The sequence below is a fragment of the Emydura macquarii genome, unplaced genomic scaffold (genome assembly GCF_026122565.2).
Source record: "Emydura macquarii macquarii isolate MOO-44397 ecotype Brisbane River unplaced genomic scaffold, CSIRO-AGI_Emac_v2 contig_1043, whole genome shotgun sequence".
NCBI lineage: Eukaryota > Metazoa > Chordata > Testudines > Chelidae > Emydura > Emydura macquarii.
In genome coordinates, this window is record NW_027131180.1 from 1,797,766 (window position 1) to 1,823,383 (window position 25,618).

The 25,618-nt window shown below is 44.7% G+C and overlaps 1 protein-coding gene and 1 long non-coding RNA gene across 9 annotated transcripts in view; one reads left to right on the forward strand and one right to left on the reverse strand.

Annotated features, from left to right (window-relative positions):
- LOC137150949 (uncharacterized) overlaps positions 1-25,618 on the forward strand; it is a 55,549-nt gene that overhangs the window by 11,409 nt on the left and 18,522 nt on the right. For all 8 annotated transcript variants that reach the window (XR_010919124.1, XR_010919122.1, XR_010919121.1 and 5 more), the window contains 2 exons: positions 20,099-22,508; positions 23,035-23,119. This is a non-coding gene — a long non-coding RNA (uncharacterized lncRNA). The remainder of the gene's footprint in view (positions 1-20,098; positions 22,509-23,034; positions 23,120-25,618) is intronic.
- Positions 22,726-25,618, reverse strand: part of SMPX (small muscle protein X-linked) — a 48,692-nt gene continuing 45,799 nt past the window's right edge. Inside the window, exon 5 of the mRNA XM_067545024.1 lies at positions 22,726-23,036. The gene's annotated coding sequence lies outside the window, so the exon portion shown is untranslated. The remainder of the gene's footprint in view (positions 23,037-25,618) is intronic.

The window sequence follows — 25,618 nt, forward strand, 5'->3', positions numbered from 1 at the left end:
CAGATCCAAGTGAAAGAGGTGAGAACAGGTGTTCCTGTCTATTGGTGTGGACTCTGTTTAACAAGCCCTAGATACCATTTGTCCCTCCCCTTCCTTTGTTCAAGGATAGAACTGATCAGATTAAATTTAGAGTCCTTATTTCTTCAGTGATCACTAGAGCTGAAATCACTGATGAGCAGGTCTAGGAGGTTGAACCATTGACCTGGTATAGGGACAATGTGGCAGTGAAAGACAACACGGAGTGGGCAGCAGCAATGAGGTTCCCATTATCCGATGAAATCACGAAGATCTGGGCCGAGTGGTGGGACCTTAGAACGCAGCATTGCAGCTAGAGGCAAAAGCAGCAGTGACAGCATCAGAGATAACCAAAGCAGCAAGCAGTGGCAAAGGTGTCAGAGACAGTGGCGGGCAGTAGTAAAGGCAACAGCTGCAAGAGCAGCAGCAGCAGAGGCATTGCTTGCCCCTCTTTGCTCCCCCCCATTTAGGGATGGGAGGTGAACCTATGCGAATGCACCCCTGAATTCTGGGACTTTGCTGACGTCAGACAACCTATTGAGTGTGGGGTGCAGCAGAGGGTGTGTTAAAGGGCTAGTTGTTCATCAGACTTTCACACCACAAGATGAGAAACTGAGGTGAAGGACTATTGCCCAAGATACTGTGGGGTGGGTGTCTATCATTTGCCTTCCATTGTTCAGGTGTTTTCCCAAATTAATGCTGTTCCTTCCCCCTTTTCATACAAGTTTTCTGTTGTTATACACAGACTCGGTGCTTGTGAGTGGGGAAATATTGCCTCTTAGGGGTGATGTTTTGTGTTCCCAGACTTCTGGGGACTAGGAGGCTTGAGCCAGTTTTGTTTTGTATTGTTAAAAGGAACTCTCTAGACCTGGCTCTTGGTACTGCTGACACCACCTGGCAACAGGGTTACATTAGGAGTCCTTATCAAATGTGAGATGCATTATTTATTCCTTGCCCCCTTTATTCTTCACGAGCTCTGGAGTCAGCAAGACCCCAAATATTGCCTTGCTAATCAAGAGCAGTGATTCACTTAAACCAGTTCAAAGGGCTGTGTAGTCACTTATTTCAGTTTAGCTCAAATTGGTGAGGCATTGACTTAAACTAAATCGAACCACTTTTAAACTGAGACAGATAGGTCTACTGGTTTAGCCACGTGGGTTTAAAATCACACCCTTAGGTTGTGTCTACACTTAAAACGCAACAGCTGCGCTGCAGCAGCACTTCAAAGTAGACACTACCTATGGTCAATGGGAGGGGTTCTTCTCTCAACATAAGTAACCCTCCTCCCCGAGAGACGGTAGCTAGGTTGATGAAGAATTCTTAGGTCAGTTTAACTATGTCACTCGGGTGTGGATTTTTCACAACCTCTGAGTGAGGTAGTTGTGACAACCTAATTTTCTAGTGTAGACCCAGGCCTACGTTAAACCATTGCAGACAAGGCCCTAACAGTGCAAAGTCTTCCTGCAACTGTGCAGTTGCTGGGCAACTTTTCAATTTTGCCAAAGGCGGGGGAAAGACCACTGCTGCATGTTAGGCCTTTCCTCACCCCACAAGGACAAGATGGAAGACAAGCAGGGGAAAGCAAAGGCCAGAATGCCCTGCAAACAGTGCAAGCATGCTGAGCAGGCAGGGCCGTACTCAAAATACCTGAAAACAAACTAGCTTTCGTTAGCTGTTTATGGCTGCCTGGTCTGCTCCTGAGTCTGCAGATGACCGATCTCCTGAGGGCTCCTATCTACCCTCTTTTTCCACATTAAGCCAACGGCTGTTTAACTCACTGGACCCACTCCAGCCTCTTCAAGCTGCCAAGGAATGTTCTGACAGTAAGTGTATGCACTCTGGGGGGACCGGCGTTGGCCCATTCTCACACAGTTGGAGTTGGCCTGGATTCCCCCTTAAGTCTTAAAAACAGTCTTTTTGTCAGTAAGAAAATGGGCTGGTATTCTTCAGAGGAATATCATAATCCTTTCCAGACATTTTAGCACTCTCTGTGAGAAGTCAGTCAGATCTAACTCCTCCCACTCATCCCATTCACCCCAAGGCACAGAGGGGCAGCATAGAGCCAGTCTGCTGGTTTTCTGAGGTCCCAGGAACCCCTGATGCAGGTGATAATCATCAGGAACTATTGCCACTGGTATTTTGCCCCTTCCTCTGCAATATGAGAGAGGTGGAGCTGGATGAAGACCTCAGGCAAATGGAATTACTGTACAACCATGTAAAGCTGGTATAAGGAAGCTCAGAATCAAGTCCAATGTGTCAGCCTCAGAGAGTTTACAGGCTAAATTAAGGCATAGAATCATAGGGAATGGAATCACTGGTGCTGTAGGAAGGTAGAGAGAGCACGAGAGACACCAATAAGATCATGCAGTTGCTTTGGTTGGTATTGTGAACACCTTGGCACTCATGCAATTTTTGTTGATGATGCTGTTACTACAAGGGGAACACCATGGTTTTTCAACCCTTGACTCTCCCAGCCTGTGAAATCTAGCTCTCCCCTCAGCTCTTAGTAACAGGAGTAAAAATTAACAAAATTATGTTCCCTCTGACCAAATTTTTAATTTGCACAATGCAAAATAAAGAAAGAATTTTGGACTTTCAATTTGTCACTGTTAGTGGAGTTCCACTTCATCTTAGTTCATCATAAGTGGGTTCCACTGTCTGAGGTAAATCAATCTTTGTAGAGAAAGATTACAATACATTTGTTCTCCCCCACATCGAAACACCACAGAAGAAACCCTGAGTATTTTCTAGGGCTGGGTAATTACAGCTTCTTGTAAACAAAAAAGAAACATTAAGATCCAGCCGGTGGCTTAAAAAGACCATTTCTGTGGCTTCTCTCTACTGCATTCTACCAAATAGCAATATTTGCAAAGGAGTAGTGAAGGGTTTAAATGGATCTTGGATCCTGAATGTTATATTACTGGGTAGTGGCAATGCTTGTGAAATTGGCAGTGGAAAGATACAGACAGAAATGAAAAATTTATGTCACTCACCTGCCTATCCTTCCAATATATATCCATCTGCCTTTGGCTAAGATAAGTGCAATAGCTGTTAAACATTTGATACATCCTTTTTTAGGTGTTTATATTATGCATTTTGAGTGGAATGAAGTAGCTCTTCATTTGAGTTAGCTCATTTCCCACATCATCCAGGAAATACCTGCATGCCCAGAGTTTCTGGATATGGGGCATAACCTCAGTCTGTTGATTTCATTGGTGCTACAGTGATTCATGCCAACTGCGAGTCTGTTCTAGTATCTTTTAAAACTGTATAGAGCATCTGGACTAGATAAAGGTAAGGAGCTCCATTCTGGGGAAGGGAGCACATGGAATCTTAGAGGGTTGCAGCACCTGGACTGGCATTCGGAATTTGGAATTGTAGAGTAATTATCTGATGTGAGTTCCCTTCAATCTTTTCCTCCCACCCATCAGTAAAGCTTCCCAGTTTCTCCTCCAATCTTCCTTTTCTGTCTATGAATAGATACATCTAGCCATCTCTCTTTGGGTTTTATACTGCCACCCATCATGGGAGTTTCTGGCTTCTTCCACATAAAATCAATAGCAATAGTGAAGGCCTTAGTGTATTTCATAAAGTCTATGGTACTTCTCCCTTTTCAGGTTCAAACCTCTGCATGGAGTAGATTTTGTGGTTTAGGTTGTTTTTTTGTGTTTTTAAAAAATTATTTCCTCTTTTTTTGGATTGATTGGGGTTTACAGGTAGAAGGTGTGGCAAAGAAGATTTTGTTGCATTTCCTAAATCTGGTCAGATAGTGATCAAAGAATCATAGGACTGAAAAGGAGACCTCAAGAGGTCATCTAGTCCAGTCCCCTGCACTCAAGGCAGAACTACATAATAACTAGACTATTCCTTTCAGGCATGTGTATCCTGTTCTTAAAAACTTCCAGTGATGGAGATTCCACAACTTCTGTAGGCAATCTGTTCTAATGCTTAACCACCCTGACAGTTAGGAAGTTTTTCCTAATGTCCCACCTAAACCGCCCTTGCTGCAATTTAAGCCCATTGCTTCTTGTCCTGTCCTCAGAAGTTAAAGAGAACAATTTTTCTTCCTCCTCCTTGTAACAACCTTTATGTACTTGAAAACTGTTATCATGCCCCCCTCAGTCTTCTCTTCTCCAGACTAAACAAACTCAATTTTTTCAATCTTCCCTCATAGGTCATGTTTTCTAGATCTTTAATAATTTTTATTGCTCTCCTCTGGACATTCTTGAATTTGTCCACATCTTTCCTGAAATGTGGCACCCAGAACTAGACACAGTATTTCAGATGAGGCCTTATCAGCATACAGTAGAGTGGTTGAATTACTTCTTGTGTTTTGCTTACAACACTCCTGCTAATACAACCCCAGAATGATGTTTGCTCTTTTTTTTTTTTTTTTTTTTTTGGCAACAGTGTAAAATTGTTGACTTATATTTAGCTTGTGATCCATTATGATCTCCAGATCCCTTTCTGCAGTACTTTTTCCTAGGGAGTCATTTCCAATTTTGTATGTGTGCAATTGATGGTTCCTTCCTAAGTGGAGTACTTTGCATTTGTCCTTATTGACTTTAACCCTATTTACTTCAGACCGTTTCTCCAGTTTGTCAAGATCATTTTGAATTGTAATCCTATCCTCCAAAGCACTTGCAACCGCTCCCAACTTGGTGTCATCCACAAACTTTATAAGTGTACTTTCTAGGCCATTATCTAAATCATTGATGAAGATTTTCAACAGAAACGGACCCCTGTGGTACCCCATTTGTTATGCTCTTCCAGCTTCACTCTGAACCACAGATGATTACTCTCTGGGAACAGTTTTCCAACAAGTTATGCATCCATCTTCTAGTAGCTCCTCCTACGCTGCATTTCCCTAACTTGTTTATGAGAAGATCATGCGAGATAGTACCAACAATCTTACTAAAGTCAAGATATACCACATCTACCAATTTCCATTTATCCACAAGCCCTGTTACCCTGTCAAAGAAAGCTATCAGGTTGGTCTGACATGATTTGTTCTTGACCAATCCATGCTGACTGTTACTTATCACCTTATTTTCTTCTAGGTCTTTGCAAATTGATTGCTTGATTATTTGTTCCATCATCTTTCCAGGTACTGAAGTTGAGATGACTGGTCTGTAATTCCCTGAATAATTCCACTTTTTATAGATTGGCACTATATTTGCCCTCTTTCAGTCCTCTGGAATCTCTCCCATCTTCTATGAGTTTTTGAAGATAAGTGTTAATGGTTCAGCTATCCCCTCAGTCAGCTCCTTGAATTTTCTAGGATGCATTTCATCAGTCTCTGGTGACTTGAAGACATCTAATTTGTCGAAATAATTTGTAAGTTGTTCTTTCCCTATTTTAGCCTCAAATCCTACCTCATTTTCACTGGCATTCACTATCTTAGACATCGAATCACTACTAAAGTTTTCGGTGCTTGATGCTATCTGGTCATCCAACTTTAGCAGTAAAAGAGGACCCTGAGGCTTCACACTACTTTGCCAAATGGGGGGCTTCTATGGAAGGTGAAGACAATGTCTTTGCCAGTTTTTTGAAGCATTTCCCCTTTTTGACAAGCATCACTTCAGTCTTCCCCTGGTTCAGCTTGAACCAGCTACTTTTCTTCGAAGAGCTGATTTTTTTGTTTTTGTCATTTGGCTCTAAAGGCTTCAGTGGGACTTGGGGACTTGAATGAAATCTCTGTACTAGGATACATTTTACCGCAATGAAAATAAGCAATTTTAAGCCTTTCTTCATAACAAATATTATGTGGAAATTCAGTTATTTTCCTTTGATTTTGTAGTCCTTCTTTTTGGCACTCCATTTCCAATATATCTTTTGCTTGAAATGCTGTGTGTGTAGTTTGTGCATAAAATTGCAATGTTATTATAGGACCCAAACCAGGAAGGCTCTCAAGCATATACTTAACATTAAGCATGTGCTTAAGTCCCATTGATGTGCTTAAATGGTTTCCTGAAGAGAGAGACTTTCCTGAACTGAGGTCTTAAATAGGAAAAACCTGGTTTACACACTGAGATTTGGCACTTTGGAGACATCACAGTCACCCTGTTTTGAAAATTTGCCCAGCATGTCATTAATTTAAAAAAAAACAGAACAAAGGGGATGTCTGTTTGTCTACTGCCTCTGTTCACAGGAAGAGTGATTGAAAATTCATTGCCTAACATCATTGCTGTTTAAAAAGCTACTTCCTGGGGATATCACAGCTTCGGCATTTTTGCTGAGATCAATATATAAGAATGCATGTTTAACAATTCATGGGTAAAGTATAAAAATATATTTTCAACAGTGCTGATGTTAGAATATTTTTCGCTGCCTGCACATAAAAGGAAAATAGATTAAGTGGGTCTTTTTTTTTCTCTCTCTCCGCTGAAAGCTTAAGAATATAAACATTCCTGTTCTTGATGTTAGTAGTTCACATTCTTAAAGGCCAATTGCTTTCATTTCTCTTCTGCACAAGTGAGAGGATATGGAAAATTCCAGGTGATCCAATAAATGAGCAGGAGCTAAAGAGCAAGATGCTCTTCCCCCAGGTACCATCCATTTGGATATGTCTACACTTCAAGCTGGAGGTGTAATTTCTATACCCATGCTAGCTCTGATCCAGTTAGCACATTAAAAATATACAGCGTAGCCACTGCAGTGCAAATGTTGGGAGGGACTAGCTACCGTACATACCTAGCATCTTGGATGGGATTGTATATGGAGAAGCTAACCTCTCATACCACCGCAACTACACTTCTATTTTTAGTGCACTTGCTCAATCGGAACAAGTGTGGGAAATTGCACTGCCAGGACAAAGTGTAGATGTACCCTTTGGCACAGCTTGAGTGATGTAAAGGGACTGGGTTCTGGCCACAGCTTCCTAACACTGCCATTTACTGATTGTGCTATCTTGGACATGTTACTTATCTTCTCTGTGCTTCAGTTTTTGTAAAAAAATAAATAAGATCATCAACCTGCCTCAGAAAAACAAGCAGTGAATCACTGTAAAAATCCTTTGAGATTGTCAGATGGGGGCTTAATCCTGAAAGATACTGAGTAACTCCTGGGGGGAGAGGGTGTCAAGTTTTTCAAAATCCCATTGAGATCTCAAAAAAACAAAGAAGGGGAGTGGGAACAAGGGCACTCAGCTCCTCTAGGAGGTTTTGGGCACTTTGTAGGATCAAGCCCTACAAATGCAAATTCTTTATTATTATTAATTATTATGATGATTATTTATTAAGTAGCTGCTCTAACCATTAGACCACGAGCTCCCTTAAGCCACATGCATGGTAATTCAAACACAGAGGCAGTGAACGAAACTGACTCGTCTTTAACGCGCCTTTTTCTATTATAATATTATTTCCTGTACAAACTGTGCTGAACATTTCTCACTCAGACTATTTTAAAGTCTACAGTCTACATAGCTCCAGTGACTTCACTGGAACTATGCCAACTTACACCAGCTGAGGAGCTGGCCTGTCATTTTTAGACCATTTATATGGCTGCACCACATGTGTACTTGACTTGACTTGCCTGCCAAATGAGTTAGGGAACACGTGGATTTGCCGGCATTCAGAAGCACATATCACTCTCTTGTCAAATGCCTGACCAGAACATTTCAATGGAGAATTCACATTTATATCACAGTAATTCTATGAATTTGACACAATCTGATTTCCTCAGCCATATTTTAGGGATGCCCATTCCCAGTGTCAGACTCCTGACCTAAGCAATGCTCTCCCGCTCAGTCTAGCCTGTTCAACTCTTCTGCTGTAAATCCCAGAATGGAGAGCTGCATTAGTCAAAGAAGGGAATAAAGATGCTATTTCACCCACACACTTTAGAGACTGAGTCACTGGCGTATCATTCAGGCATGCAGGCAGCCTGCATGTGCTTCCAGGTCACATGCATATGTGACATTTAGAAGAGTTAGGTGACCTCAAGGGAGATTATCTGATAGATCTAAACTAGCTGCAGAAAATGGACTTGAAAGCTTTAATTTATCCTTGCTAACCTTCAGCATTAAAAAAAAGGGATGAGTGCAAGGCTGTGCATGTAGCCGGTGTGTGAGAAATGCTAAGAACGCTGTCAAAGCAGTAGGGGCTGTAAAGTTCTTTACAAACTGCAAATTTGCTTTGATGACACTTCACTGCCACAGAGACTACATCTACACTTGGAGCTAGGGGGTGACTCCCGGCTTTCAGACATACTCACTCTAGCTCTCATCGAGCTAGCACGCTAAAAATAGCAGTGTGGCCGCAGGGGCACAGACTAACTTCCCTGAATATACATCCATGTGGGTCCGGGAGGGTTTGTATTTGGGGTGGCTAATGGTTGCAGCTCTTGCTGTTGCCCGTGCTGCTGTGGCTACACTACTATTTTTAGTGTGAGAGCTCAATGAAAGCTCTGGTGAGTGTCTCTAGGTGAACTGGGAATCACGCCTCTAGCTCCAAGCGTTGATGTAGTCAGCGAGATATAACTGTGCCTTTCATACAGTAACTCATCTTGTTTTATTTTTAATATATTAACAGTTGGCTAATTGATTGCTCCCACTTAGGTGCTGGCGATTTGTTCTTCTTTTGAACCTGGAGATGATGTGTGCTCTATATCAGTCTCCACCCGTCTGATTTTCCCCCTCATCTTCCTAATTCTAAATGTAGTCAACATGCAATGTACTAAGTGATACTACATTACTGCAATAACTTTTTCCTGTAACACCCACATTCCACTAGGTGATCTTTACATTTCTGTTCAGGTCAGAGTTTATTAATTTCCCATCAGCTAAGAAGTAGAGGCTCCAGACTCATTTCAGCTATGCAAGGAGCCAATTAAAAGAAATGTAAACTTTCGGGACATGCTTCTATTGCAGTAGTTCTCAACCTGTGGCCCAATCAACACACAGCTGTGGCCAGTGTGACATCCTCAGGGCCTCACAGGTAGCATACATATTGTGTGGCTGCAGCCCAAAAAACACATAGACAGCTGCATATGTGGGCCACAATTGTAAATAGGTTGAGAACCACTCTTCTATTGTATCTGGAGTAAATTTTTACTAAGAATTCAGCATCTAATTAGACAAACTTTATTAAGAAATAAATTACATTAAATGAGCAAGGTGGAAAGGAAAGTTCTGACTCATTCCAGAGCTCCAACCACATGGGCAATAAAGTAACTATATACTCCATTTTTAGAAACCCAATATTATCCCATGAGAATACACTTCACTGGCTGAACATATCTTGAGGCCTGTTACTTAGTAATTACTGAGAGTGACAGTTTTTTACAAACTCTTCCTGTGTACAATAAAGACAGTATCAGACTGTAGTGAGGCAGAGTGGCCTCCCTTCCCATTTGAGAGTGAGGGACCACTATACTCCCTTTGTAGGGCAGAGCCAAACCCGCCCTGCCCCCTCACTGGAAGTACCAGGGAGGGGCAGGAAGTTTAAAGAGAAGGACCTGAAGCTCAGTTGAGCGGGATCCAGGGATGGAGACAGATGTCTCCAGCCTGCCTGCAGAGCTCTGGAGCTGAACTGGTGCTGTGCAGCGCCCTGCCCCTGGAAGAGACTGACCCTGGAGAGGAGTTGCAGGGCCTGCCATCCACAGTGTATCCCAAGGAGACAGAGGACCCTTGGACTATGGAACACCCCACCCAGACTATGGTAGGAGGTAGCCCAAGGAAACCAGACTTTAGTCTGGTTTTGTTGCTGGAACACAAGTCAGTGTGTGTCAGTGGGATCCCTGCTGACCCAGTGGTGGAACCATTCACCACTGTTAGGACCCTGGGCTGGGACCCGGACGAGTAGGGGGGGACCTGGGCCCACTCCCTGCCGCCAACTCTACCCCTGGGGTGGTGGCCTATTCACCCTTAAGCCAGAAGGCTTGTGCTTTGTTCGTTGTTTGCCCCAGTCAGGAGACCGTGGGCCCCTGCCTGTTACGTTGCTCACTGCCTTAGCCAGCAGGCTTAGGCAAAAGCCTGCTCCCTGCTCGGCCAAGCCCAGAGGGCTAGAGTCCTAGACTGTGTGTTTGCTGGCTGCCTTAGCCAGGAGGGCTAGGCAAAAGCCTGCTCCCTATTCTACCCCAGCTGCGGGGGGGGGGGGGGGGGGGGGCAGAGCTTCCCTTATAGACTGTTAATTGCTACCTGCCCCAGCCATGAGGCTGTGAGCTAAAGACTGCCTTCCCTCTGCCAGAGGGCCAGAGACCTAGACTCTTGACTGTTGTCAGCCCTAGCCAGGAGACTCTGGGCCAAAGACTGCTGAGTGCTCTGCCCCACCCACGGGGGGTTAAAGCTCCCAACTGTTAATGGTTGTTTGCTCCTGCTAGGGGGCTATGAGCTATAGACTGCTTACTGCTTGGCCCACCAGTGGAATGCAAGTCCGACTGTTGCCACCCGACACAGTGAGGTGGAGTGGCCTCCCTCCTCACGTGAGAGCAAGGGGACCACTACACACTCCCCTTTCTCTTCTTTGCTAATGTTTCTGTTTACTCACCAAAATGAATATTAAACCAAGCCTGTTTGAACCTGAGTACTCAGACTATGTTTTAGTTTGATCACAGCTAGGATCTGAAGTTATGTAAATATAGAGATGTTCAACATTGCTAAAAAATTGACATGATATTTTTAAATCATGCTTTATGAAAAATCTTGTGACCTTTTAAAATTAAATAACACATTCAAATTCAAGTATCACAATTTATATTTATCACATATTGTGTTACGTTTCAAAGTACACCATGCTGACAAAACCACAGTGGAGGTAGCCAACCAAATGTGATTTACCAACAGCATGTCAATGTGAACTCCACTGTTCTTAGCAGGACCAGAATATTTTCATTTAAAACTCTTTCGCTATTTGATTATATGAATTGCAATTAGTCACAAGTCTGCCTTACGGTGTCTCAGGCAATGTCCACCATAACATTTGAACAGCTCTGCTGATTTTGCAAATGGTTTTAGACTCCTAAAAACATAGAAAACAGAATTTTATCATATTTTACTGGTCTTATCTCCAGCTCTTCCTTATTTGTCTCTTAAGATCTGTTTAACTCTGTCCTATGATGTAAATCAAAAGAAAATGCTGCAGTATATGCCTGCACAGGCATAGGTGGTATTATTCCATTTGGCATTAATAAGTTTCCCTTGTGATTTATCCACACATGAATGATATTAGACAATCATTAGAGCTCATGGACTGAAATAGGTTTTTTTTTCCAAGTGAATGACTAAAAATGCTTCATTCATAAAGCTAAAACTTATTCTCGATTTAAAAGTACGTGCACTAGAAAGTGGGGGATTTAAGTCACAAGTAAAGCACAAAATTATTTCAACATTTTTAGCCCTAAAATCTTCACTAAGAAAAATAAAACTTCTTCCCCAAGGCAACCTCCTCTGATACAGAGATGTTTTCACAACAATTCTTCAGTTCTGTATTTTGTCTCACTAGACAAAGTTTCCAAAATGGGATTCTTGTTGCATAGTCCTAGAAATAATTTACTGACATCACACAACAGAGAAAAGATTAAATATAGAGGACCAGATTCATTCCTGGTGTAACTTCATTGACTGCAGTCCCTGGTATAACTCCACTGAAGTAAAAGGAATTATATCATGATATTACTTCTTCTTCGAGTGCTTGCTCATATCCATTCCACTATAGGTGAGTGCACGCCTCCATGCACAGCTACAGGAACCTTTTTCCCCTTAGCAGATCTCCTAGGGCTGACTCCGGCGCCCCCTGGAGTCCCACACACATGCCGCAGTATATGAGGCTCTGCCAGCCCTACGCCACCTCAGTTACGACATGACAGTTATTGGAACTGCCTGCGCTTGCACTGCAAGCACTTAATTCCCCGTGTTTTGAACTTTAATTAATGATTTTTTGTTTAATTAGTTAGTTAGCTTAATAACGGTTGTTACTGGTAGTTAGAGACCTTGAAGTAGTCTAGCTGAGACTTTACCGGGAGCAGCCCCCAACCGGCTCTGAACCAACCCGCTGTGGTACCCAGTGTACCGCCGGTGCAGAGAGCACCATCGGCACCAACCTGACTTGGCACCGCCAGGAGACGGAAGCGATGCTTGGAGTGCGGATACTCCCCCGCACCTTCTAAGCAGACAGGGTGGAGTACCGATCCGTACCGAGGTCAGATCACAGAGAACCGCTGCCTGAGCCAGCATCTTCAGCCAAGGAGCCTTCCCCAACTCTTGGGAGTGGGGAAGCCCCTCAGTATATATCAGCACCATTGAACTCGGAGGCCATCAGGCAGCAAGAGCCTTGTTGGCCTTGCATACACCACCGCTGCCCATACCTCCACGAGAGAGAAGGGGCTGGCGTTACGAGGGAAGCCCATGTTTGGACCCCCTGAATGGCTCAGGAGATCCCCAATATGGGGAGGAAGATCTCCTGCAGACCGGTTTCCTAGGGTAGAGCAGAAACGCTTCCCTAGAAGTTATCTCAGGTCGTGGTCACCGGATCGACCTGCATCGAGGCAAAGAGCGAAGTCGCCCGCCTGCCACCGGTCTCGACCCCCTGGCACCTGGTAAGGTCCATCCCACCGCTCCAGCAGTGGAGAGTTCACCCGCAATGATGTGGCGCTAATCCTGATCACCGGAGACAGTCTCAGTACCGAGGAATTAGCCGGGCAGGGCCAAACCCAGTTGCCGGAGACAGCCTCGGCACCAAGGAGTTCGCCCCCCTGCACCGAGGCAGCACTGAACCCAGATGCCAGAAACAGCCTTGGCACTGAGGATTTGCCCTGCACCAAGGCTGTGCCAAACTCAGTGGCCAGAGACAGACTCGGCACCGAGGAGTTCGCCCTGCATCGAGGCCAGGCAGAACCTGGTCGCCGGAGTTTGACTCGGCGCCGAGATGCATGCAGAGCGCAAAGTCCTCGGTACCGGGATGATGCTTGGGTCAGCCCAGCTCACCGAAGCATTGTCTGTACGCCTGCTCTGGCTGCAGCACCCACATCGAACCTGGTAGTCGAGGTCGTCAATGTCAAGGAGACGCTCTCTGGAGCGATGGTACAGCACAGTTAGAGCCTTTGGGGCAGCCCCACTGTGGTCTTTTGATGGTGCCTCAGTGTCCCTTCGGGGATGTAGTAGCTGGGAGAGCCACCACCAACAAAAGGTGCCAAAGCTTCAGTCGCATGTAGCCCCGGATGGCCTTAGAGGCAATGGTCACCTCAATGGCTGTATAGAGGCCTATGGGGTTTCCCAGAGGGGGATGGGACCATGGTCTGTCAACCCCGCGGGGATGCAGTCAGTGCCTCAGGTACAGGGAAAGGGCCACCATTCGCCCTCGGATGATGACTCAGCCCCATGGGCAGGGATTCCTGTGGGGACCGCCTGTCGACGGGAAGAGGTGCTGCGGCCTGCAGAATTCTCCCTCCCCCCACCCCCGCAAGTTGAAGCATGCTCCCGAGCCCTGGTTGATTCTAGGGCACACTGGGAACTGCTCAAGAGGTGGCCTCCACCTTGGGGCCAAGGCCAAGGTGCTAAAGGGACATCAAACAATCTTATTAATGTGCTAGCTGTGGGCCCCCACTATGTGGGTAGCCCTCCCGGTCTACAAAGGGGCACTCAAGATAGTGAGGACCTCGTGACAAACCTCCTCCTCCATAGCCCAATACCTAGATGAGCTGAGAAGCGTATTACACTCCAGTCAAGGGGTTTGAATACTTGTTCACCACCCCGCCCCAGGTCCCTGGTGGTGGTTGCCGCCAACCACAGGGATAGGCAGGGCAGCCGGGCTCTACTCCAGAGAACAAGGGCAACAAGGGCAATCCAGACTTGTTTGGAGAAAAAATTTATTCAATAGCACTAGCAGCAAGTAGAAGGTGAGCCTTTGGGGGACTCAGTGAGCCACTTTACTGAGGCTCTGCCTGGCAGCAGGCACTGAACTCGTATACCATTTCGGAAGAGAGTACTATGGGAGCTGGAGCAGTGCCCCAGGCATCCTCAGTTGCTGCTGATTTGGTGGGCAGAGCCATACCCCCCGCCATCGGCATGCTCAGAGGTTAGTGACTGCAATCCTGGGCTGTCCCAAAAGTCCAGCAGCTCATCCGGGGCCCTCCCTTGGACGAGTCAGCCTTCTCTTCAGTTCAGATGGATGCAAAGCTACGTGGTTGGAAGGGCTTCAAGACCATGCTCTGTTCCCTGGGACGCTACATGTCACAGACCTTTAGGTGTCAGGAAGGTCCCCAGGGACTGCAGCAGCAGAGGTGTCAGCCACGGCCATCTCGCGACCTATGGGCAATGGACGGAGTCAAGGGGTCTAGGAGACACCATCCGCCGTGAGTGACTCCTTAGGCCCTCAGTAAGGGTCACCTCAGTGACAGGGCAATCGGAAAAGGCCCTTTCTGATGGTGCACACAAGGGCAGCGCCCTAGCCTCTACCCTTCTGGTTCGTGTGGGGCAGGATGCCTGCAGGCCACTGGGTCCTTGATATAGTTTGGTGGGCTAGGCCCCCCCGTTCATCTCCGCCCCTCCCACCCACCCATGACACCTCCTCCTTCCTCCCTCTCAGTGGCAATTCCACATCCAAGAGGTTGAGGCCACCTCAGTCTGGAGCAGTGCAAAAGGTCCCTCAGGGCATGGCAGAAGAGGTTCTCCTTCAGGTACTTCCTCAGCTCTGAGAAAAGGGGATTTAAGGACTGTGTCAGACCTGTGTCGGCTCACAAATACTGCAAGGGACTCAAGTCTCGCATGGTCTCCTTGGGCAGAGGGTGAAGTTCCGTATCAACGCTGACCTCGGCTCACAAGGCATCTGGCCAAGGGAGGAGAGAAGTCAGCACACCAATGTAAAGATCTGTGAAACACTCGCAGGGTTTGCGGAATGTCCCTCCGCTTTATCGAGGCCAGGGCAGTACTGGCGCTGACAGACAGTACAGTGACCATGTACTACATTGACAGGCGGCGGGAGCCCATTCGCCAGGCCTATGAAGGGAACCTATTGGTCCTTAGGACCTGGCGGTGATCACCTCCTGGGAGTGAGGAACGATGAGGCAGACCATGTCAAGGGGTTGCTCTTCCTCACCACGAGGGATTGCTGTGCCCACTAAGGGTGTCTACGACTGTCTGGAGAGGGGGTTTCCCCAAGGGGAATCTGTCTGTATCGGACTGGAGCATGAGGTGTCTGCAGTGCTGTTCTCTCCATGGTTAAGATACAGGGGCGGTCGTCAACGCCATCTATCAGTAGTGGTCAGAAACCTTCATATTCACTTTCCCGCCTTTCCCCCCCTGCATACAGTCCTGCTAAAAATGAGGAGGGGCTAAACAGATGCCATCTCAATTGTTCTGGCCTGACCATGCCAGCACAGGTTTAGCATACTGCTGGATTTCTCGATCGCCCGCTTCGGGAGCCTCCGAGACAGCACGATCCCTGATCCCAGGATCACGGTCACCTGTGGTTCCCAGACCTGGACCCTTGACACCTCAGGGAGTGGTGGATCAGCAGCTGAGGGATGACGAGCGAGCCGCTCAGAGCAAGTCCAGTGAGTCCTGCTGGGTAGCAGGAAGCCCTCCACGCAGGTTGTGTACCGGGTTAAGTGGAAGTGGCTGTTGCCTGCTGGGAGGAGTCCTGGGGTATTCTGCCCAGCCTCTCACCAGTACAGACGATCCAGGAAATACTTGCCACAGTTAAAGTTCCAGGGACTGGCTGTGGCCTCCCTGAAGGCCCACCTAGCAGCCATATCAGCCTTCCATCAGTCGCTGGAGCGGGGATTGGGGTTCTCCCATCTGATGTCGGTTAGGTTCCTGAAGGGGACAGGAGGCTCTATCCGTAGGTCCGCGACCCGATGCCTCCCTGAGATCTTGACCTGGTCCTTCCCAGCCCACAGGGATCCCCCCTCGGAACCCACGGCGTCATGCCCTCTACTCCTGCCTTCTGGGAAGGTGGCCTTCCTGGGGTGTTTACCTCGGTGAGGAAGGTCTCCAGGATCAGAGTTCTGACCTCGGAGCCCCCCCTTCATGCTGTATTCTTTAAAGATAAGGTTCAGTTGAGGCCGCACTGGGACTTCCAGCCCAAGGTGGTTTCTCAGTTTCATTGTGACCAACATATATTCTCCCTATATTTCCCCGAACCACACAATTCGGAGGAGAAGAGAAGGCAGCCCTCGTTAAAAACGTGAGGGGGTCCTGGTTTCTACATCAGGTGTACGAGGCCGTTCTGGAGAGCGATGCAGCTCTTCATCGCAGCAGCCAACCGGATGAAAAGGATGCAGAAAAGGACCTGGGGGTAACAGTGGATAAGAAGCTGGATATGAGTCAGCAGTGTGCCCTGGTTGCCAAGAAGGCTAATAGCATATTGGGCTGCATTAGTAGGAGCATTGCCAGCAGATCACGGGAAGTGATCATTCCCCTCTATTCGTCATTGGTGAGGTCGCATTTGGAGTATTGTTTCCAGTTTTGGGCCCACCACTACAACAAGGATGTGGAGAAGTTAGAGAGAGTCCAGCAGAAGGCAACAAAAATGACTAGGGGGCTGGATCACAAGACCTATGAGGAGAGGCTGAAGGAACTACGCTTGTTCAGTCTACAGAAGAGAAGAATGAGGGGGGATTTGATAGCAGCCTTTAACTACCTGAAAGGGGGTTCCAGGGAGGATGGAGCTAGGCTGTTCTCAGTGGTGGCAGATGACAGAACAAGGAGCAACGGTCTCAAGTTGCAGAGGGGGAGGTCTAGGTTGGACATTAGGAGAAAGTTTTTCACTAGGAGGGTGGTGAAGCATTGGAATGGGTTACCTAGGGAGGTGGTGTAATCTCCATCTTTAGAGGTTTTTAAGCTGCGGCTTGACAAAACCCTCGCTGGGATTATTTAGCTGAGGTTAGTCCTGCTCTGAGCAGGGGGTTGGACTAGATGACCTCCTGAGGTCCCTTCCAACTCTATGATTCTATGAAAGTATCACTGGTCTCCGCCGGCGCATTTTCCTTGTGAATAACTTCCTGCATCATGTTCAGCTATGTGCAGGTGAAGGTGCCACTTCTGGGTGCCACCACAGCTGACTCAACAGAGCTCAAGCTCCAGCTACACCTTCTTAGCGGAAGTGCCAGGGAAGGGCATCTGCAGAGCAGTTGCCAGGCTGGCAGTACATACCTTCATGTCCCACCACACCTCTATCCAATGGGCGCGAGAAGACGCGGGCTTCAGCAGAGCTGTGCTGCAGGCAGCTCACTGCTAACTCCGGCCCACCTCCAAGGTACTGCTTGTTAGTCACATATAGTGGAATGGACATGAGCAAGCACTTGAAGAAGAACATAAGGTTACTTATATGTCACCTCAGGACAGGATGCAGAGATAAAGTTTCTTGACACCTTAAATAACTGCTTCTTGGAGCAGCTAGTCCTGGAACCAAAAAGGGGCGTGGCAACTCTTGATTTAGTCCTAAGTGGCACACAGGATTTGGTCCAAGATGTGAAATGGTTGGTAATAGTAACCATAACAAAGTAAAATTTCACATCCATGTGGGAGGGAAAACACCAAAGCAGCCCAGTGTGGTAGCATTTACTTTCAGAAAGGGGAACTACACAAAAATGAGAAAGTAAATTAAACAGAAATTAAAAGTTACAGTACCAAAAGTGAAATCCCTGCAAGCTGCATAGAAACTTGTTAAAGACAATGTAATAGAGGCTCAATTTAAATCTATATCCCAAATTAAAAAACATAGTAAGAGGACAAAAAAGTCCCACTTTGGCTAAATAATGAAGTAAAAGAAGCAGTTAGAGGCAAAAAGGCATCCTTTAAAAAGTGGAAGTTAAATCCTACTGAGGAAAATAAAAAGGAGCATAAACTCTGGCAACTGAAGAATAAAAATATAATTAGGGAGGCCAGAAAAGAATTTGAAGAACAACTAGCTAAATACTCAATAAACAACAGCAAAAAATTGTTTACATATATCAGAAGCAGGAAGCCTGCTAAACAACCAGTGGGGCCACTGGACGATTGAGATGCTAAAGGAGCATTCAAGGAACATAAGGCTATTGCAGAAAAACTATATGAATACTTTGTATCAGTCGTCATGGCTGAAGATTTGAGGGAAATTCCCAAATTTGAGCCATTTGTGACTGCTGTTTATAGGGTCTCTGGGTTGGGACCCGGAAGAGTAGATGGGCCTGGGCTCCCCTCACAGGCCTAGGTGGCCTAACCCCCAAGAATGGGATAAGACTCGATAATAAAATCCCAAGAACGTGGCTAGAAGTTAAACAGGCCCAAAGAGGGGGCTGAAAAATGTCTCATTTGTTGGACTTTGTTACCCCCGAAGGGGTTCCTTAATGCGTTTTGACTATGTGTGACTTAACTGGAGGGCTAAGCCACTGAAGACCCACTTGATGAGGACAACAGCCAACAGGGGGTGCCAGGAATAGGAAAGAGTGCAGCATCACATTCGGCTGATAAGAGACACTCATGAGAAGTGACTGCACCCTGTAACACTTGCACAAAGGGCCCTGGCCTCGAAGTCCTGCTGCAATATAAATAATATTTTGATTCAGCCCCCTGGAGGCAGGACCTGCCCTCCCCTCCCCCAGCAATGATAAAATGTAATAAAGCAAAAATTGGGGGGGGAGGAGGGAGAAGGAAGAATTTCACAGGGCTCTACTTATAACTTTTTCAAACTAAAAGCATGTGGGCGTAAGTTTTCCATGCTGGTGTCTGCCCCAGGTTAAAGTTTTTGGAAAATCTCAGCCAAAATGGTTCAGCCATATCTGAAAATGAGGCTATGGGAAAACATGTTTTTCCCATGTTAAATTCTGGTGACCATTTCTTTGAAAAGCTCTAGCATTCCCATGCTTTGGAACAAGAACTTGAAATTTTACAGGAGAATGGCTTTTGTGTCAGGGATGTGCCTTATGCTGGCCTGTCGCTTGGGGGGATGGGTGTCCAAGCCCAGCAGTACCGTCTAGTGGCAATGCACTGGACTGTGTCATCTAGAGGCAGAGCTCAATGGCCATGTCATCCAGTGGTGAAAGTCCATGGCCATGTTGCCCAATGGCAAGCATCTGTGGCTGGGGGATAAGGGAACCTGGGCCCTCCCTGCTCGCCTGGGATCTTACCCAAGCCCTAGTAAATAGTAATTCACAATATGTAGGTTGGGGAGTGGGTGTCCTATGCCTGCTCCCTGAACCATTTCCTACCCCAGCTTCTGTTCCTCTGTTGGTGCCACTGGTTCGTTTCCGAGTCCCTCCTGGACTCTATGGTCATGCCCCAAAGTGTCTTCCTCTTTCAGTCGTGGCTTGTCGTTGTTGACCTCCGCGACTGAAGGGCCTGTGGTGGCCCAGCCGTGAGGCCTGGTCCCAGCAGCATGAGGTCTCGGTGATTTTTCAGCAGGAGCCTGCAACACACAACCGTTCTGTGTCCCCAAAGTGAGGTGAGCTGCTTCCTTTTGAGCTCAGCCTCCACTCTGAGCTTGCCCAGCAGGGGTGGCTGGGTGGGGCTCTCTGGGCCCAGAGCTGCTCTTCAGCCCTTATTTCACCAATGTGGGGCTTGGACACGCCATCGCATGGCCCTGTGACAATCCACCCAAAGATGACCGAGTTACTGAAACTTTAAAAAAATCTCAGTTTTCACATGCTCAATTGAGATTTCTCAGTTTATAGCTGCTAAATTACTCCCCCAAACTGTTCACATGGTCCAGACTGATGAGGACTTTCCTGACAATTGCAGCACTGGACTATACCAAGTCTGGGCCTGGCAACCTGAAGCGAGCCTGTGATCTCAATGACCCTCCTGCTGGGTTCAGGCAGCGTAGCAAAAAAAGCTGCCTGACTGCCATACAGAAGGGATGAAAGCCAGATTTGTGAAGAGGGTAGACTGGAACAAGGAGCCTGAGGCTGAGGCTGGGACTGGAGGCTGGCAGATGGAGTATTGGACTGGGAGTTGAGGGAATGGCAGACTGAGAGCCAGAGGGAGACAGACAGGGAACCAAGGCAGCAATAGTAAGGGGAGACTGCAAGCCAGTAGCTGGGGGTGAGACTGAGATTGGATGAGGAGCCAGATGGGAAACTGGGACTAGCTGGGCAGAGAGAATGGGACTGGAACCAGAGGGGTATGGGAAGGAGATGAGTACATGATCACATATGTTTTTTCCCTCAGGACCTCTGTCTCATTCAGTGCACAGGATGGACCTGCTTTGGGGACAAATCAGAGCTGTACGGTAAAAGAGGCTGTTGTCTGAAGGATCCTTGCTTCATTTGTTGGAAGATGTACAGTGAATGATGCAGGGGATTGCAGGAAACAAAAAGGATGGGGTCGTGGAAGTTCAATGCTGCCCTGGAGAACTGGATTCTATCCCTGCCTCTGCCACAGAGTTCTGATGTGATACTCCTTTTTTGGATACCTGGTTTGAAACTGGGTCTGACTTGAAGAAGTGCCGAGCTCTCACAGCTGCAACTGGGAGCTGTGGTTTGAATATATTGGGTGCTATATAATGCTAAGTAAAAAATCAGGTCTTCAGAGTCTCAAATTGGGCACCGAAAATTAGTGGATACTTTTGACCTTAACTTAACTGTGTCTCAGTTCCCATCTGTAAAATGGGGCAACTAGATCTTTACCTCATATAGGTGTTGTGAAAATACATTTATTTTTGTTGGTGAAGCACTCAGATACTAGAGTGAGGAGCGCCACAGGAAATTATAATTCTTTCTTCAGAGCAACAAGAAAACAAAATATTGAATTATTCAGTGCAATGGATGGATATTGATGACTTAACTGAATAGTATGTGATTGTGTAATTAAAAACTATACCATAATACCTATACACAAGTGAGCTGAATTAAGATTGCACAGGCAACCTTAATTCTGGCATGACCTAAATTTGCTGTGCATATAAAAACACGTGCATGTAATTCTTACCAGCTCCAGCAAAAGAATACATAGCACTACAGTAGTGATAGAAAATGGTGTAGCTCAAATAGAAGATTAATACCATATCTCTGATAACAGCATATGTGCATTCTGTTCATTTACTTCCAATCTTTCAAAGGCCCGTTTCCATCTAGTGGTAGTATCTTCTTTCTGGAAATTAGATATTAAGTAACAGAGCAAGAGCATTGATGCGATAACCTGGGACTTTACCAACATATGTTTAATTACCTGAATTTGGTAATTAAGTATAGAGAGTGGGAATTATGCATATTCATATCTTTTTCATATATTCTTCAGCGATAAATGTTTGTGGTTTGTTGTTTAAAATTCAATGTCTTTAGATTCCTGGGAAATAGAATGAAGTAAACATAGCCAATCATGCATTTTGCGAGCAGTTTGAGATTGTGTAAAAATCCAAAGGATGACACTTTTCCAGAGAACGTTCTGCATTGCAGTGAGTGATAATGCAGCATATAAAAAATTGTTTCTTTTTGATCAAATAGTCATGCTAATTTTGTCAGGGTGTAAATGAAAGATGCACCTGATGCATTCTGGATCTTGACACTTCCTTTAATCGCACCTTAGTGTCTCTTGCTTTCTCTTGCTTGTGGAGTGCATAGAGGAGGATTAGCTACATATGTACAGGATAAAGCCAGATAGTAAACTACACTGATACTACATATTTAAAGCAAAAATACAAGAATGTATTTTTTTCTGAGTTGAAGTGACTGAGAATCCTGTATAATTTCTTGTATAGAGTCATGCAAATATTATCTGTAATGACTTAAAATGTAAGGATACTGGTGGCTGACTTTGGTAGCCTGTCATGTAGCACGAGAAACTGCTGCCTGCATGAAACATATGTCACTGTTAGTAACATTCCGTTGGAAACCCGTTTTCTAACCAGAATTATCCTTATTTGAACAGAATAAATTACAAGCAGACCAGGCAGATTTCATTGCATGTAGAACAGGTACAGTCACTGATAGAAAGTTCATGGATACTATTATCAGAATAGTTCCTCTATCCCTCCACAGTGAGTAAATGACAAACAAGATCAAGGAAATACAATGTATTGAATTTCTCCAACAATAAAATTTCATTTTCAAAAATAGAATGTGCCTTAAACAATCTTCATTATGTACATTCCATACAAAACAAGTATGTGGGTTTCACATTTAATCATAATATTTATGGATCTGTTTGAGCATACTCAAATTTCTGTGCAATATTACTACAGTGCACACATATATAGGAGACAGTATTTTATGACTTCTTAAGGGCCTGATTCTTTATTCCTTGTTCAGGTGAGTAGTCCCATCAAGGTTGGTGGAACTATTTGCTTGAGTAAGGGCTGCAGGATTGATTTTAAGACCCACTATTCCAGGACAGCACGTAAGTGTGTGCTTAATTTTAAGAATGTGCTTAAGAGCTTTCCTGAACAGGGATGCTTTCCTGAATCAAGGTCTATTTAAGGATCTTTTTACCTCACATTTATGTCACCAAGCTCTGTATAATGTAAAAGCAATGCATAAATATCCAAACAGTGCATTTTATATTTTTTAGGGAAAAAAAAGAAAATACTGTGGCTCTACAGTGAAGGAGGAATTTAGACTGAACTCATCTTCAAAGAGCATATGTAAAGATTTTCACCTTACTTTAACTCTTTATTATACACAGTATTATACATAATTTCAAACCCATTCATTAACCATTGATTAATATGTAAAAGTAAAGCATGTAATAAATGAACTTTTACTAAGTCTGCAATCTGCACTTTCATTAAAACATTTCACCCATGAAAGTGTTATGTCAATATCATCTATTTTCAACCGCAAGAGAAAAAAATGCAACTATTGAGAAAAAAAATTTCCCCCTGGAAAAATGATTTATTTGAGTTTTTTAATCAAACCATGAGTTACATTATTAGCTTCTCATAAGATCAAACTTATTCCTGAATATGTATAGGTTCACCATTTTTTGCTTTGTGATAAGTTATGTCATCAGTACTTTTTACATTAAGCAAAATAGAGAACAAGAAAGGGTTACAAATGTACATTTCTTATGGAGTATCTTGTATTTAGGAAGTTCATAATCTTTGTACAAATATATAAAATATTTCAATGATATGCATTCCTTATATTTCATTCTGTTTCTCTTTTCAGATCTGCAAGATAAAAAAAACAGACAAGAAATGAATCATTTACCATTGTATTCATGGATATTTTTGGAGAAATCGTGAAAGTTCATGTAAGTTCTTAATGAAAATATATTCTTAGGGTCTGCTATTTGCCTTGCACATTGTGTAGTCATTTACACCCGTGCAGCATGGAATACAAAGTGGGTGTAACATACTTCCTCCACCCACTGTTTACATCTGTCTAATGAAACTGTGGATGTCCTCATGATTCTTATAATTGTCTTATCCTTTCATGAATCTGCCTAAACTCTTGGCCACTATGGTATCCACTGGTGATGAGGTCCACAGGATAAATAATAAATATGCATTGTGTAAATAAAAAAAATCCCACAGTATTTCCTTTCATCAGTTGAAAATGTATTGCCTTTCAGTTTCATTGAATGTCCCGCTGGTCTTGAATTATGAGAAAAAGTAAAAAGGAGCGCCTAATTTTCCTTCTCTCTACCACTCATTACTTTGTACACAATTATCATATCCCTCTTATTTAATCGCCTCTCTAAACAGTCCCAAGTCATTTCAAGTCCCTCTTCATATGGAAGTTTCTCTTTTGCCTCTAACTATTTTTGGCACTTATCTCTACATCCCTTCTATTTTTGCTGTTTATTTTTGGAGTAACAGCACTGAACACCTTATGTAGGTGAGAGCCCAGAACACAAACACACATCTTCCAAACCATCTTCTTGCTTAATTACAGTCTTCCTGCAGTTTCAATTGTATATATTCTTCTTCGTTTCCTCTCGTAAACTCCTTTGTGACTGTTGCTGAATACTAAGAAGTGTGGATGCTTTTCAGCCACAGGGGAATGGAAATACTTCTAGTGACATATTGGTTCAAACTCTACTCTCAGATATACATGCAGAGTTTTACTGACATCGGAGCAAGCCAGTCTGTGTACATTTAATAGCATAATTTGGCCCTTAATTTGTAAAGTATTTTGGGATCCTTCAAGCTGAAAGATAATGGTAGATATTGTTTTATAAATATATGTATATATTCTAGGTGGGTTAAAGAACAAATGGCAGCTTTAACTAGCATTCCTTTGCTTAATGGGCTCGAGTCAGATTTTTAACATCACTTTAGCACAATAAACATCTTAGTAATGTATTTCCCGTAAGGTAACATATTTCCATTGACAGCACAACTACAAAGGAGCCATTATGATGTCAAATGCAAATAAGAAAGCTTCCCCGTCTTTCATCTTCACGCTCTAATTTTATCTTAGCTCCCTCTTACACCAGTTTGAGCCTCACTTATTTCCTCCATTCTGCTCTATTACCTAAGAATGTAAGAATGGCCATACTGGATCAGGCAATTGGTCCATTTAGCCCTGTCTTCTGACAGTGGTCAGTGCCAGATGCTTCAGAATTAACTGACCTGAATTACTGAGTGATCCATGCCTTTATTGTCCAGTGCCACTTCTAGCAGTCAGAAGTTTAGGGACACCCAGAGCATGGGTCCTTGACTATTTGGCTAATAGCCATTAATGGACCTATCCTCCTTGAAATTATCTAGTGTTTTTAACTTAGTTATACTTTTTGGCCTTCAAAACATCCCCTGGCAATGAGTTTGACAGGTTGACTGCACATTGTGTGAAGAAGTACTCCCTGATATTTGTTTTAAACCTGCTGCCTATTAATTTCATTGGGTAACCCCTGATGCTTGTGGCATGTGAAGGGGTAAATAACAGTTCATTATTCCCTTTCTCCATACCCTCTATGTTGAGTTGTCAATTAATTGCAGTTAATGCATGCAATTAACACAAAACAACGCATTTTTAACACATTAATCACACACCTGGGCGCCCCTTCTCCCACCACCCTGCTCCACTGCTGTTCCCACCTCCCACTTCCCTCTCCATGAAGCCGCACCTGGCCAAGCAGCTCGGGACCAGGATCCTCCTGTCTGCTGGGGCTGATGTTGAGGTGTCCCCATCCCCTCCCCCACCCCATGTACCTGGTCTCTGCTGAGCTAGTGTTGGGGGACAGGGAGCTTGTTTGTGCTGCTGACTCTGGGTCAGGAAGCAAGGAGCTGCCGGCCTGCTGCTGTCTGAACAAGCGTTCAGACTAGTGAGTGCTCTGCTTAAAGAGACAGCACATTGGGGAGGAAGTGTGTGTGTGTGTGTGTGTGTGTGTGTGTGTTCAAACATGCACACTTCCCCCTCAACATCCAAAAATATTTAAATAAATGGCAGTCTATTACTATTTAACATTGCAATTAAAACTGCAATTATTTGCCATTATTTTTTTAATCTCATGATTAATCACAATTATTTTTTTAATCATTTGACAGCCCTGCATTTATGATTTTATAGGCCTCCATCATATTCTCCCTCAGTCATCTCTCTTCTAAGATGAACAGACCCAGTCTTTTAAATCTCTCCTCGTATGCAAGCTGTTCCATACCCCCTTATCATTTTTGTTGACCTTTTCTGTACTTTTTCCAATTCCAATTTGAGATGGCTGACCAGAACTGCACACAGTACTTAAAGTGTGGGTGTACCATGGATTTATAGAGAGGTATGATGATATTTTCTGTCTTATTCTCTATCC